A 9,608-nucleotide genomic window follows, 5' to 3' on the forward strand; every position below is an offset into this window, starting at 1 on the left:
AATTAATCGTCTTCATTGGCATTTGGTGGCTGGTTCCTGCCTGGGGAATACTTTGTTCGGAGGTATTAGCTGGCCCTGATTGATTCACATCTAGAATTCCTCTGTTTTCAGAGTGTTCTTCATTTACTGTCCTGATTTTAGAATTTTTAAATACTGGCCTCCAACAGAGAGTTCTCTCTCCCACCCTGGACCTTCCACAGATATATAAACCTCTCATGCTTAGTTTTCCAATATACAGTAGAGTCTCACTTATCCAACATAAACGGGCCGGTAGAACGTTGGATAAGGGAATATGTTGGATAATAAGGAGATATTAAGAAAAAGCCTATTAAACATCAAAATAGGTTATGATTTTACAAATTAAGCACCAAAACATCATGTTATACAACAAATTTGACAGAAAAAGTAGTTCATTACACATCGATGCTATGTAATATTTACTGTATTTACGAATTTAGCACCAAAATATCACAATGCATTGAAAACATTGACTACAAAAATGTGTTGGATAATCCAGAACGTTGGATAAGTGAGACTCTACTGTACCTCACAACCTCTGAGGATGGCTGCCATAGATGTGGGCAAAACGCCAGGAGAGAATGCTTCTGGAACATGGCTATACAGCTCGAAAAACTCACAACAACCCAGTGATTTCGGCCATGAAAGCCTTCGACAACACATCTGCCATTAGAGTTGTTTCAGGGATAGAAGTTCTGATGACCTCCACGTCAGTTGAGTCCTGCCCTCAAACCCTGCGACCCTTGCCAGGGCTTTTGCTCTCCCAAGACCTCCTTCCCTCGCAGTCTTGATGGTTAGGGGTCTGCTGGGAAGGGGAAAAGAAAGGAGGGTGGGCTGGGGTTCGCCGCCCCTGCCGCCCCCTCCCCAGCTCCGGATCCATCGCCGCCGCCGCCGCCGCCGCCGCCTGGCATGCAAAGCACGGCTGAGGAGGAGGCAGCGGCTGCTCGCTCATTGGCTGCCCCCGGCCGCATGTGCCGCCTGAATGGGAGTGGGCGCCGGGAAGGGAGCGAAGCCGGCGAAGGCTGCTGCGATCCTGGACGGAAGGCCACCGAGAGACCCGCACCGGCAGCCAGGTAAGCCGCGCAGAGGGAGGGGCGCCTCGGGGAGGGGAGGGGAGGGGAGGGAGGCGCCTTCCTCCCCGGCTGAGTGGGGTCTCCCTCCTCGCCCGCCCTGCGGAACAGGGGGCGCTGTGCTGCCAAGGAGCCAAGTGGGAGGGGCCCTGCTGCCTCCACTGGGCGCCAGGGGGCGCTGTGGCGCAGGGCGGGACTGGCCTGGACCCCCTTGCGGTGGCTTGGACCCTAATGAGCCACCTCTGCACCGGTGATGTTTGACACCCCCTTCACCTCTAGGGCTCCATGCTATCCAATCATGGGAGTTGTCGTTGTGTAAGGTCTTCCACTTTCTCTGCCATGGAGTGCTGGTGCCTCTCCAAAATACAAATTCCACTACAGTAGAGTCTCGCTTACCCAACCCAACCTTCGCTCATCCAACGTTCTGTATTATCCAACGCAGTCTGCCTCTCAGTAATCAATGTTTTTGTAGTCAATGTTTTCAATACATTGCAATATTTTGGTGCTAAATTCGTAAATACAGTAATTACTACATAACCTTACCGTATATTGAATTCTTTTTTCTGTCAGTTTGTTGTAAAACATGATGTTTTGGTGCTTAATTTGTAAAATCATGACATAACGTATTGACGTTTAATAGGCTTTTCCTTAATCCCTCCTTATTATCCAACATTTTCGCTTATCCAATGTTCTGCCAGCCCATGTTGGATAAACGAGACTCTACTGTATTCATAGAATCATAGAGCTGGAAGCGACCTCATGGGCCATCCAGTCCAACCCCCTGTCAAGAAACAGGAAAATCACATTCAAAGCACCCCCGACAGATGGCCATCAACCTCTGCTTAAAAGCCTCCAAAGAAGGAGGCTCCACCACACTCTGGGGCAGAGAGTTTCACTCCTGAACAGCTCTCACAGTGAGGAAGTTCTTCCTAATGATCAAGTGGAATCTCCTTTCCTGTAGTTTGAAGCCATTGTTCCACACCCTAGTCTCCAGAGCAGCAGAAAACAAACTTGCTCCCTCATCCCTATGACTTCCTCTCACATCTTGATACGTGGCCCTCAACATGTCTCCTCTCAGCCTTCTCTTCTGCAGGCTAAACATGCCCAGCTCCTTAAGCCGCTCCTCATAGGGTTTGTTCTCCAGACCCTTGATCATTTTAATCACCCTCCTCTGGACACATTCCAGCTTGTCAACATTTCCCTTAAACTGTGGTGCCCAGAACTGGACACAGTATTCCAGGTGTGATCTGACCATAGCATTTACTCATACCAGTTAAAGAGGTGTCAGATTGCATTAATTCAACAGTAGATGCACCCCAAGTGTCTCAATTTTCCATGCTTCTAATGCTCTTCAACTGGGTTGGTTGGTTGATTGGAGACAGTCCTATCTGTGGGATGTCCTGCCTACCCAAAGGTGATACAAAGGTGATACACCTGGGGACCCAGTTTCTAGGACACTTCTACACTGCCCCAATATCCCAGGATCTGATCCCAGATTATCTTCTTATCCCAGATTATCTGGCAGTGGAGAGTCATATAATCCAGTTTAAATCAGGGATATAATCCTGGGATATAAGGCAGTGTACAATGGGCCTTAATTTACAGGAGCCTAATTTTGTAGGTGAGTGAAACGCTTAAAAGCTCCCTGCCTTAACTCCATTTCCCACCTCTTACTCCGTTGTGCCCTCCTTGCCCATGAACAGCCTTCCTGATATGACTCCTGTGTCCTGCTGATTCTGAGGAATCTGCTGGTAATAGAAGACATAGCCAGATAAACCTCATTGGGTGAGGTCAGGATATTAGTGAGAAAAAGACAAGGGGCTGATTTATTATCAGAACCCAAACATTTACTGATAATAAATCACAATTTGCCAAACTTGTTTAACAGCCTGATTTTCCTTCTTGTGGAGTACAGCTGAATCATTTTCTTTAGAGTCAACTGTAAACACGCACAGCTACCCAGGGTTATGTAAAAATTCTCAGGCCGAAAGAGATTGTGAGTAGAAAAGTTTAAGAAGTGCTGTTCTAGAGGAATCTCAGTGCAGGCAGAGGCCAGTCCCCTTCTTGGTCATGTGGGGTCCTAGGACAAAGAATAATTAAAGTCAGGTAGTGACATTTCAACTTCTTTAGCAACAGAAAATTAACTTCCCGTAAGATACAGGTTGCCCCTGTCTTGTGTGAAGCTAACTGGCCCATTCTTTTGCAGAGAATAAACTTCCCCAGAGAACAACAGGGGGAAGTTTAACAAGAGGAAGCTAATGGATTGGAACTCAGTTCTTTTGAGACTTTTACCTCCAACAAAAGTAAAACTCTTTCATTTTGACTACAGTTGGAAAGTTTTGCCTATACAACATCTGATCTCCACCCCGGATGTAACAGCACAGGGACTTCAGAAGATGTCCCTCTATACCAGTGTTTCTCAAACTCTGCTCCTCCAGATGTTTTGGGCTTCAGCTCCCACAATTCCTAACAGCTGAATAGCTGGCTGGGATTTCTGAGAGCTGAAGTCCAAAACATCTGGAGGAGCAGAGTTTGAGAAACACTGGTATAGACAAGTGGTTCTCAACTTGTGGGTCCCCAAATGTTTTTGGATTACAACTCCCAGAAATCCCAGCCAGTTTACCAGCTGTTAGGATTTCTGGGAGTTGAAGGCCAAAACATCTGGGGACCCACAGGTTGGGAACCACTGCTCTAGACCATATTTTCTGACAGCAGAGTAACATCTAAGAGAAAATGTAGGCCTGTGACTCTAACATTTCTCTAACGTAACTCACTTTTCTTCCTCTGTATGACTTTCCCATCTCTGTCCGATGAAGAACCAGTGCAGTTTCAAAAGCTTGCATGATGTGTTGTCTCCACTTTAGTTGACCAAAAATGTATCACTCTTTGGAAGATTTTGTTGGATTTTGCTGCATGGCTACCCCTGAATATGTTTCCTGTAGAGAAGAAGAAGACTCCATATGTTGATATCAGAAGGATAGATTCCCCTTCAAGGATGTTACTTTTGAAGGGAAAAGTGAGGGGGCAAGGGAGGGGAAGAATCAACTACTTTTCTTTCCTATAGCAGCCTTCATACAATCTGCTACATGCTGTTACTGGAAGGACAAGGTACTTAATCCATATTGCCTTTGATGTTAGCACTATTATTCACCACAAGATTGCCCTTGCATGTGTGCTGGGTCCCAAGAGAGAAGGGGGTGGATAGGACTGGTAGTTTCTCAGATGTGCATCTTCTTGCAGAATCGTCTGGCCAAAGTGAGATCTCAGAATTACTCACCAGGAAGGAACCATGGAGCAGAACTCAAAGGTACGTCAGGAAAAATACCACAATGGGGAGTGTCAAGTTCATGAGCTTGTTGGGTTGTGCAGTACCATGATCTCACAGCTTTGACCATGCTGGCTAAGAGTGAGGGAAATTGCATTCCAAAAATATCCAGAGAGCCACTGACCATCCCCAGTGTTTATACCCCCAGTATATATGCTCAACATCTCAAAGGAAAAGGCATGCAACAATATCAGGACACCGAGCCTCAACTTTTCTTATATTAATTTTTGCTCCCAAATATGTGCTAGGTCTTATTTTCAGGGGATGTCTTATTTTTCCATGAAGAAGAATTCACATTTATTGTTGAACAAACAAACAAACAAAAAGAACATTTGTTATATACTGTACAGTAGTTGTCATCACAAACCAGCATAACCAGGCAAACTGTGAATGCTATCAAGAATTTCTTGTTACTACCATTATTTCCATGTATAACAATCTATGGTACGTACATTTACCAATCTTGCATGCTCTGGTGTTCTGTTCAGCGGGCATGCTTCCAAACAAAAACTTTGCTAGGTCTTACTTTCAGGGGAGGCCTTATATTTAGCAATTCAGCAAAACCACTACTAGATCTTATTTTCAGGGGATGTCTTATTTTTGGGGAAACAGGGTAGGAGGTGCTTCCCTGCAGTGGCAACTTTTGTCACTATGTTATGATTTTGAACATGGCTCATTGCACAGAACCATCATGGTGATAAAGCAATAAAATAGCTCCACCCAATATAATACAAATATAGACTGAAGTAAGATGGAATCCCGCTTTACAGAAGTGTCTGCTACATTACTAGCTATGTATGTGAATGACGTGCTTCTTTGATTCCTCACATCTGTCTCTGAAGTGGCAGCATCAACCTGGGGATTGCAAAAACTTCCAAGGATGATTAGGGGCATATTTCCTCCATCTAATGCGTCTTTCCTGTACCACAGGAACAGTCCAGCTCCCCTCAAAAGCAAGGAGTGAAAGCTCGGTCCAAATCCACAGAGGAAATGCAGCCTGCCAAGAAGGTAATTCTTCCAGCCAGCCTTTCATGATTAAAGAGCCTGTATTGCCTAGTGAGATCCACATGTTCTCTGTTGGATAGCTGAGAGCTCACAAGGTTCAGTATGGAAAACTAGCAATGCCAGTGAAGTAGAGTTTCAAGGAAGCAGACTTGTACCAGGGGTTGGGCACAGCCCAAAGATCAAGTCCATTGAAAGCCAGCAACTTGGTTTAGAAAGGATGCGGCACACCTACTGCTTCCTTAATGCTGGCTCTCTTAAAGGGCCGCACCGCTGCTCTACCAGAATCTTGGAAGTTTATTTATTTGAGCAACAATTCCCAGAATCTCCCTCCTTTCACTGCCATGGAGGTTGTGGGAGTATAGTCCAAAAAGTAACGTTTCCAGGCTGTATGCAGAGAGTACTAGACCTCTTCCATGCACTGTTACTCTCCCTGTTGGTGAGAGCAGCCATGATCCTGAACTTCTTGCTGCTTGCCAATTCACTAGGAGAGGTTTTAGCTTCCTTTGTGATAGCCATTCATTTTAAACAGATGTTGGCAATCTGGGTCCTTCCAGATGTAGTGCAGCCTTTATTAGGTACTCTTCCCTTGGCTCTAAGAATGTTCTCTTTGATGCTGTTTGGGGAACTGGTAGAATTTAGCCTATGGCATGGGATGATCATCGTTGTTGTGGTGGTAAAATGCTATCCTCCAGATCCTAGTGAGCTATAGTTTATAGTATGAGGTGATAGCCGTTGTTATGGTGGTAAAATTTTATTCACCAAATGTTGGCGGGATAAAACACCCAACATTCCTTACCATAGGCTGTACTACCTAAGGCAGTGGTTCTCAACCTGTGGGTCCCCAGATGTTTTGGCCATCAACTCCCAGAAATCCTAACAGCTAGTAAATTGGTTGGGATTTCTGGGAGTTGTAGGCCAAAACACAGGTTGAGAACCAATCTAGAGGGCCATATTTCACTCATCTTAGTATGGGGAATTTCATGACCAGAAGAACAATAACTTAGCTTCTTCTGTAGTCACAGAGGCTCAGGTGAGGGATCCTGTGGTGTATCTTTGTCATCTGAAGATCTGGTCCTCCTTACCTGTGGGACTCAGAGAAAGAGAGGGCTGCAGCTCAGTGACAGAACCCCTGCTTTACGAGTAAAGGGAAATGTCCTTGACATTTCCTTTTAAGAGGGTTATAAGATCACAAGAAATACTCATCCCTGCCTCGGACTCTTTGGAGAGGCGCTTTTCATCAAAATTTACAGGCTGGGTGGACAGGATGGTCTGATCTTGTTTGAAGCAGCTTCCTGTGACTCCATTATTTGCCTTTTCATAGGATGGTGGTCTCTTGGGAGATATAAGCTTTTCAGAAGTTCAAGGACCCGTCACAGCTTTGGATTTGCCCATTACGACTTTTGTCCAGATATTGTGCATGAACAATAGTTAAGGATGGGAAAAGTTTCAACTCCCAAGCCGCCCTGCCTCAAGGCTGGGAGATTTTGGGAGCTGTTATCCCAAAAAGCAATTTATCCATGTTCTGAAGGGAAATGCAACTGTATTCTCAGGAGTGCTGTTATAGGCTCCACATTCTAGAGTCAGACTGTCTATAGAGACTCTTTATCCTGGGTAAATGTCTGCTGTCCTATAATTTTTGTGTGAAGGAGTTTCCTGTGTTTCATGATATGCTATTATCGCTCTGGACTGGATTGTTTTAAGCTTAACCAAACTTAGTTCTGGTTCTCATTACAGGCATTCCAAACACCGCAGAAGTCCTTACCAAACCAGATGGATGAAGAGGAATCCAAGGTGTGTTCATTGATTCATCCGAGGAAAAAGTCAGTTTCCAGACAGATGTTGGCCCATTGACTAAGGGAGACGTAGGGCTCCTCCAGACAGAGTACAGTATGTGTTACTGTAGTTCACAGGGGCTTGTTCATATATATTTGAAATAAAATGTTACAGCTAGTACCAAGAATTTCTGGAAAATAGTAGAAACATTTTGAATAGTACAAACATACAAATATTTTCAAAATGTTTGAACTATTTTCCAGAAATTCTTGGTGCTAGCTGTAACATTTTATTTCACACGCTTGAATGTTGTTGTTTTTTATTTTTTTAAAAAAATAACAACTCCAGGACATCATTAGGGAGAAAAAAGGCCTGAGGACACATCTTTTGGTGTCTCCAAACTGATTGAAAAGAGTAGAAAGTTCTAGATTTCCTTTCTGATCCTTCTGAATTTGTTTTGTTTATCCCAGAATATTTTGTCAGCTCCATGTGTGATCAGAGACTTCTTATACTAAGTAACCAGGCTAGTTTATTTTAACCCAGCATAACAGAAAGAGCAGGAACAAAATCTGGAACTTTTTAGTCACTTTGGATGTGCCCTGGATCAATAGTTGTGTTTATAGCAGTTTTGGGAAGCAGTCAAAACGAAACACAGGGAAAGATAAAGAGAGGGCGATGAAAGGGATTTTTCTTTAATTGTCCCCATCTCCTTCTTTCATTCCTTTCATTTTTTTGTAGAACTACAGTCTAGCAAGGCAGTAGTAAAATCACACTTTTGTACTATAACACTATATGACTTTAAAAAAATCAGAAGGGAGAATATTTGCCCTTCAAAATGTAGGATCATTTCAATAAACAGCCCCATAAAAAGCCTTTCAAAGAACCCTAGTGTATATCTGAGAAATGGCTGCATCGTGACAAGTAGTCTGGCAAAAACCCAAGGAACTATTTTGAAAGAATTCACACTGCTTTAGACTATTCCGGAAGGGCCCTTACTTGCTACTTCCAAATATCCCAAGAATGGCATCTTCTGTGTATTTTGAAATATGGTCCTTACAGAAACAAAGGTGTGTATTTTCTCCTCGATTCCCAAGAGAAACGTTCAAACTCTAGGTGAGAATCTTATGAGCACCTGAAATATTCATAATAGGAGGAATGGGGTGATAGGGTGAGAAGGATAGGAATAGGGTTGGGGCTAAGCCTGCCTTAAGGCAAAATGAGACAACTGCCCCAGGGAGCAGGGGTTGGCTGGTATGAAGGGCAATGGTAATTGCCCCCGGCCCTTCCCTGTTATTAGAGGACAGCTGTAGCATGCAAGTTACCTGGCCTGCCCCTCCCCTCCCCTGCCTATCTCCCTCAGATATAATGATGGATGTAGCACTACCCCATCAATATTAAAGTATGATTTGCCCAATGGTCCTGAAGACTAAAGTGTAATTGTGTGAGCCACCATCTTTTCCTGGTTTTTATGTTACAGTTTTATTCTTATTTTTACTTTTTAAAAAAGTTTTTACATTGTTTTAAATTATTTTGTGGGTTTATATGATGGCTAATGTAATTGTTTGTAACTTAATTTTTAAAGTTGCATTCTGTTTTAACCTTGCTGTCACTTAGGTTGGGTACCTTACATTAATAAGCACATCATTCCTGCAAGGCAGCCAGATCTCTTAGGCTAGTCCTGGAGATGTCATGGCAATTGTGGCACTGAAATTCTTAAGAGCTAAAAAAGAATAGGTTTGCCTCAATGAACATCCTTCAAAAGATGACGATGAGGATTCCTGGCTTTCCCTCCATAGTCATGTCCCATTCTGCTGTGCTCTCCAGGGTTCCTGTCCTGTCCCTGGCTCCACTCAGCAAGAACAGCAGCAGACCTGAAGAACAGGAGCTGATTGAGCGTCAACTACCAAGAAATGGAGTCATGACCATTCCTCGTGCTGTCCCTTGGCTTGGCCTTGTTGCTCCGTCGTTACGCCCTTGTGGATGTCCCTGTAGTTCCTTCTGTCCAGCTGTTGCTGTCTGATTGTCTGTCTTCTCTGTGGAATGAATCTAGGTCAATAAAGTTTGTTGGAACATCTTTGCTCTCATCTCCTACATATATGCAACTGTCATTTTTACCACCAAACCCTGAAGTTTGAGGCAGGGTGAGAAGAACTGGAGGCCAAATGTTATGAAGGAGCTTGACTCTGTCATATTACGTGTGGGTGGATATCATGCTAATTGTCTCTGTAGAGAACCCAAAGATTGTTCTTACACTGCATCAAAGTGCCACTGGATTATGTTTTGATAGAGCGAGCCTTCCGCGTTTAGCATGCTAGACATCTGCCTTGTGGTGGTGGCTCTTGTGCCTATTAAAGTTCTGTCTATTGATTTCCTTGTTGGTAGCCCTATCATTTTGGAGGGGAGGGTCCTTCATTTCA

At 44.0% G+C, this 9,608-nt stretch overlaps 1 long non-coding RNA gene across 1 annotated transcript; it reads left to right on the forward strand.

Annotated features, from left to right (window-relative positions):
- Nucleotides 1–933: 933 nt before the first annotated feature.
- LOC103277906 (uncharacterized) lies at nt 934–9,265 on the forward strand. Its single transcript, XR_505759.3, has 5 exons — nt 934–1,091; nt 4,329–4,395; nt 5,344–5,421; nt 7,153–7,209; nt 9,016–9,265. It is a non-coding gene; the product is annotated as an uncharacterized LOC103277906 (long non-coding RNA).
- Nucleotides 9,266–9,608: the final 343 nt, after the last annotated feature.

Source organism: Anolis carolinensis, chromosome 2 (genome assembly GCF_035594765.1).
Source record: "Anolis carolinensis isolate JA03-04 chromosome 2, rAnoCar3.1.pri, whole genome shotgun sequence".
NCBI lineage: Eukaryota > Metazoa > Chordata > Lepidosauria > Squamata > Dactyloidae > Anolis > Anolis carolinensis.